We start from the raw sequence: 6,631 nt of genomic DNA on the forward strand, positions 1-6,631 counted from the left end.
GCAGCAGAAAAATAGCAACAAGTGAGTGATGCCTTGAGAGAAAAGGATGGATCTTGAAACCTCAAAGCCCCCCATACGTTTCCTCCAACAAGGCCCCACCTACTGTACAAAACCACACCTCCTATTTTTTATAATCCTTTTAAACAGTTTCCCTCTCTAGTGACTAAGCATTCAAATATATGCACCTAGGGGGAATATATAACCATAAACCATTTTTGTCTTATCACCCGAGTTATCCTTTATGACTAGATAATTCTATTGCCTGAATTAAAACTTAGAATTCACACTTAGACAAAACCTGCTATATCATATGGGTTGCCTTCATGATGAAACCTTTCTTTCTTTCTAATCAAAGCTCTCAATTGTCTCCTTTTAATTGGGGGAGTTATCATTTTTAATGAATAACCATTCTTCACTTGAGTCATAACCAATGAACAGAAAACATCATATCATCACCATTGATGACTAAAAGCCTTTCTTAGACACCCAAATCATTGCTTATGACTAGAACTCTTTCTCCCCTCATCTGAATTTGTTTTTCAACTAAAACTGTCCTCTTCAGCCATCTTCATGACCGAAGAATTTTCATATTCCTTTTTTTTTTTTTTTTTTTTTTTTTGGGTTTCGAGACAGGGTCTCTCTGTGTAGCCCTGGCTGTCCTGGAACTCACTCTGTAGACCAGGCTGGCCTCGAACTCAGAAATCCGCTGGCTTCAAACTCAGAAATCCGACTGCCTCTGCCTCCCAAGTGCTGGGATTAAAGGCTTGCGCCACCACGGCCTGGTTGAATTTTCATATTCTTATCATCCAGACAACTTATTAGTCACTTAATTATTGTATTGCTGTAGAGACACCATGACCAAGGCACTCTTATAAAAAACAAAACAAAACAAAACAAAAAAACCCCACTTAACTGGAGAGACTTGCTTATATTTTCAGAGGCTTAGTCCCATGTAGGCAGGTACTGAAATAGTAGCTCAGAGCTATATCCTGATCCATAGGAAGAGAGAGAGAGAGAGAAAGAAAGACAGAGAAAGAGAGACAGACAGACAGAACGAGAACACATGTGCCTAGGCCTGGTGGTATGGACGTCTGAAACCTCAAAACTCACCCCCAATGACATACTTCCTCCAACAAGTCCACACTTCATAATCTTTACAACCCTTTCATAGTTCTGATGGGGACGATTCTTATTTCAAACCACCACAGTGGGTTTGTTGTACCATGAACAATGAGGACCTTCATTTGATTTGAGAGTCTTGTGTTCTCTGCTAGCAACTAGTCTAAAATCAGAAACTTCACAACTCCATAGCCTCCAGCAGGGATCAGAGGCCCAAAACTCCACTAATAAGTACTCTATTGGGCCAAAGGAGACGAACTCACCATTGTCCCTGCTGAGAGGTGGTACTCTGGTCCAAGAAGAGACCAGGCGAGTATTAAAACTTCTCCTGATACAGCGGGTGAGATGTATTGGCCATACATGTGCTTATTTAGATGAGGGGACTGGTTGTTGTAACTGAGCTGGAAGAAATGTTGCGGGAAGTTCACAAGGGCCCATGAGGGAAAAGAAGCAGACGAGTCTGTGGCCAGCTATCAACAGATCAAGACGGCTGAGCTTTCCTCTAAGAGACAGCACACTCAACACCTTACGGAACCCAAGAACTCTCATGTTTGCCTAGATATCTGAGGCTGTTAAAGTGTCCCACCCCCAACACAAGAAACGGGGTTCATCTCACCACAACTCCAGAGGGATTTGGGGTCCTTGTCCTACACTACTATGCTCCTGATCTACAGGTCAAATCTTACCTGGCTGAATGGTAACCATGATCAGTTCTGGCTTTCAAGGAGAACCCATACTGTTTCCTGAGTCAGTAGACTCCTGAGGCCACTTTACTACCCACCCCATTAGGACAGGAAAAGAAGGCAGGGGGCTCCACAGGTGTTTCAGATCTACCGATCCTTCTCTACTGACCATTACAGGCTCCTCAAAGGCAGACAGACCCCTTTCCCATTTTGATGGGACACTAGATTCTGTGTGGAGGCTACAAAGTGATAGAGGGTATTCACTGCCTGTGCAACATAATGAGAGCCAGGAGCATTGTGTGAAGAAAATCGTGGGCAGTAACGTTCCAGAGGTCCTTGGTTGGGTCAGGCTTTTGGCTGTCAGGACCACAGCTACTCCACACTTGAAAGATTATGCCTGTCAAGCAGGGCCAGAGAATGCCCACAACAGCTTGCAAAGAGCTAAGGGTGGATCGTGGGTGGGATCCAAGTCTCCGGGCAGCCTACCTTCTTTGTTTCCTTGGCAGGACTCCCTGTTCTTCTATAGCTATTTCTTCCAAATAGAAATACTTTCTACTCGGGGGAAGAAGAACATTCACAAGGATGCTCAGGCAACTAAGAAGAGTCTCAAATTCATTACTGAGTTTATAGAAACAACAAGTAATTGCTAGTGGGAAGACTCTTTAGTGGAGCTTCCTGCAAATTGCTCAAGAAACTCCGGTGATAACAGTTTTCATAAGTTTCCAGCCATAATGGAGTGGGGCTTTATTTTTCTGCAAGTTATTCCCCAAAACACTGACTTCCAAAGTTGTATTTAGGTGAAATAATTTCTTTGGTTTGTCATCAGTACCCTGAGATAAAAGCCACTTCTTTGTATCCCCCAGGAAAAGTTTCACAACGTATAGATGACCATACACACCCTTGCACCAAACACACAGGACCAGGAGGAAAGGGCTGCAGCTGACAGAGGGCTGAGGAAAACTCCACTGACAATGCTCACCACTTCCTCCCTGATCCTGTCCTTATTTGCAGGATGATATTACCCTCTGCTGGTCTGAGAGGGAACTGTCACATCAAGATTGTCAGTCTCTAGTTCCCCAGAGGGGCTCTTCCCCATCTGTGTCTTTCTATCTCTTGTCTTTGCCTCTTCTGTCTGGGTACCTTCTATTCCATACTCTCACATCCTAACCTCTCTCTTTCTCCTTAGTTCCCAATCTCTTTTTACCTGAACACTTAGATACTGGATATCTTAGTGGTAGGATGGTCCTTGCCCACTCTAGCTCCAAATCGTGGAGTATGGAGCAACCCTACCTCACTCTTTCCTGACCTTTGTGCCTTTAGACCCTAGTCATTATCTCAGGTAGTCCACAGGGCTAGGGTACATCAGGGCTGGTTAGAGTGGGAAATAGAGGGGCCAGTACCAAGCCAACACAGGGATGAGGTCCCAGCCACACACATAAGAAATGATATGTCCCTCCATGCATTATTTTCATTTGCACAGGATAGCTCCAGTATCTGTACAGGTCACAACTGTTAACCTGCAGTCATTAGTATCTGCGCATCAGCACAGGTATTCCTCGGACTCATTTGCACGAAATTTCCTTGTTGGGCCTATGTTAGAGCTAGTTCTTATGGACCTATCCTGAGGGCAAGGAAGAACAGCTCAGGAGTCCCCTACCTCTGCTGGGCTGCTGTCCTGGTTCTGAGGTATTAACCTTAGAATGGCCACCAGGGTTAGGATGCCTGGACATCAGTGAAAGCATAGAGGCAAAGGAGAGCCTTGAGAGGAACTTAATTTACAAGGTACCAGGATCTATAGGCTATACCGAGAGGTTAAGTTACAGGAAGCATAATGGGATGTGGGCCTGGCCCAAGTTACCTCCCCAGAGACTTAACAGACTCAATGATAATTAATACTAAGGAAAAAGAGGAACCAACTGCAGGTTGGCACCCTACTCCCCAGCCCACAACTCTGTCCACCTCTTGGAAGGCCTGCTCCCACCTGGAACACCAGGTGAGAAATCCATGCCCCAATATCCTGCCTGCTGGGACCCCAGCAAGCCTAGCAGCTGTGAGGTCTGCCCCCGCCTTCCAGAGCTCCAACTTCCTTCTGGTCCACACCTCTACTTGCAATCTTGGATCTGCACCCCACTCATCAGCCCACAGTTCTGCCTGTTTCCTGGGAAGCCTGCTCCCACCCAGGACAACCAGCTCCATCTTCCAGTCCACACGTCTACGTGCAGTCGAAGATCTGCACTCCAAACCTCAGCCCACAGCTCCTCCTGCCTTTTGGAAGGCCTACTGCCACTCGGGACAATTGGTCCCAGAGGCTTGCTACTCCCGGGAACTACCAGGCCAACCAGCATCAGAGACAACCAGATGGCCAAAGGCAAGTGCAAGAACACACTCAGCAATAGCCAGTGCAACATAGCACCATCAGAACCCAACTCTCCTACTACATCAAGCCCTGGATATCCTAACACACCCGAAGAACAAAATTATGACCTTAAATCTCATCTTATGAAGATGATAGAGGTCTTTAACAAGGAAATAAATAAAATGTTCCTTAAAGAAATACAGGAAAACAGAATCAAATAGGTAGAATCCCTTAAGTACAGGAAAACACAACCAACCAGGTGAAGGAAATAAATAAAACTGTTCACGATCTAAAAATGGAAATCATACTCTTCTTCAGCAGGTTGTTGGTTCATGTTTCTCAAATAGGGTTTTGGAACACTTAAATGACCCCCCCTTCTCTCTCTCTCTCTCTCTCTCTCTCTCTCTCTCTCTCGTTTCTTCCCTCCCTCTCTCTTTCTCTCTTCATCAATGTAGCAAAGTTTTTTAATACTAAAAGAACTTAAAGATCTGTAAAATGTCTTACAGGCATGGTGGCATAGTTGTGGCACTCACAAATTCACAGTAGCTGAGATTGCCTACAGAGGATCTATACAAGACTGGGGCCCTGAAGATTCAGTTATGGATGGAGAAGGAGCTCAGAGCTCAGCGCTCAGCCTTGCCCAGGCGACCTAATGGCTGTGGAGGAAGAAGTCTTTGTTTTCAGTGGTATAGACATTTATGAGTTACTCAAGCTTTACACTTATGCCCATAAAGGTGGCCCTAGTTATGCTCAGTGGTTCCTAAAGTGAAAACAAGAGAAATAGACTTAAACACGGAATGAGTAGTTGGTGGGAATAGGTGGGCTGTGTGAGCAGGAAGACGTGAGGGTAGAGGAACGAGGAGGACCAAAATGTACTATATATGTATACAGAACTGTCAATGAATTATTTTAAAAAGAAAAACTGTAAATTCAAAACAAAACCAACATAAAAATAACTTTAAAATCTAGGATCTCAAGAGATAGCTTATCACTTAAGAGCCCCGTTACAGGCAGTGGACACCCAGAAACCTGCCTGCTACCATGTTACATGGGTGGGCTTAAGACACCTAGAGCAGCCACGTGGCTCGCCCAAAGAGGGAGCCACTATAATATGCAAGCATGCAGTGGACAGATGGGGGAGAAAGAGAAGTGGAACAGTTTGAGCATTATGAAGAAAGATGGAAGTAGAGAAGGGAAGGTGGAGAAGAATAGCCTGTTGCAACCAGCCTTGCCATCTGAGGTCATGGTGAAGTCAGCCCATGCTGCCATTGAGGGCCATGTCTGGGTCCCTGATCATGCAGCAGCAGGGGTTGGCTCATATTACCACTAGAGACTAGGACATGCCTGGTCTGGGCAGCCACCCCAGGATCAAGTAGATGTACAGGGGCTGTACAGAACTGGCCCTGCCCCTCACTGACAGTAGTGCTCTGGAGAGCAGGTCCTTCCTGTACCTTACCTGGGCAGCACAGTGGAGCTGCCTCTGCCTCTCAACAGTTGCAGTAGTCGGGAGAGCTAGGTCTGGCGGTTGGGGGTCTTGGGGGCTCTGCTACTCCTCTGCCGTGAGGCAGCCTGGGCATGGGAGTGATGCCATCCCCTCCTTGTCACCTGCAGTAGTCAGGAGAGCTGGCCCCGAGGTCATGAGAGTGGGCCCTGTACCTCGTCTGGGCAACACAGTGAGAGAGCAGGCAGGCTAACTTAGCTACCTCCCAAGCCCAGATCCAGGGCTTTGATTGGCCTACCCCTATGTATGAAACACATCAAAGGGCCAGTTCTGCTGACCCAAAGCTGCAGGATCTATAATGACACAGGGGAACAACAGGATAACCAAGAGGAGTCCCAGTGAGGATCCAATATTGATAATGTAGAAGAAACCAGAGGCCTTGAAGCAGACCAATGGCCCACTGCAGTGAACACTGCAGTCTATAGTGTGGATACAGGGTGATCTGATGACACACTACAGCTTCCACGAAGAGAGGTTTCCTAGGCTTTTCTTCTCTTTACTTTTGGGGGGTTGCACGGGCAGATAGCAAAGGATGGGAAGATGAGGGATACTGGGGTGCATGATGTGAAACTTACAAAGAATCAGTAAGACTTTTTTTTTTTTTTTTTTTTTAAAAGCACTTATTAGTCAAAAAATCAGAGAAAATCAGAGTTCAGATCCTAGCACCCACTTAACAAACCTGACTGTCCATCCATCCGTGCCTGTAACATCAGATCTGAGGCAGGAGGATTTCAACCTAAGAAAACACCAAGCCTCAGGTTTAAAGAGAAATATTTCCTTAAGGAATAGATGAAGCGTGATAGAGGAGGAAACTGATGTTCCCTTCTGGTGGCCATGTCTATGTACAGGCACATACACCCACACGTATGCATATCATATAGACATACATGCAAGTAAATGAACCATTAAAAAAATCTAGGGAAGCTAGACATGATAGCTCATGCCTGAGATCCTAGCACTCAGGAAGCAGAT

Source organism: Mus musculus, chromosome 13 (assembly GCF_000001635.26).
Source record: "Mus musculus strain C57BL/6J chromosome 13, GRCm38.p6 C57BL/6J".
NCBI lineage: Eukaryota > Metazoa > Chordata > Mammalia > Rodentia > Muridae > Mus > Mus musculus.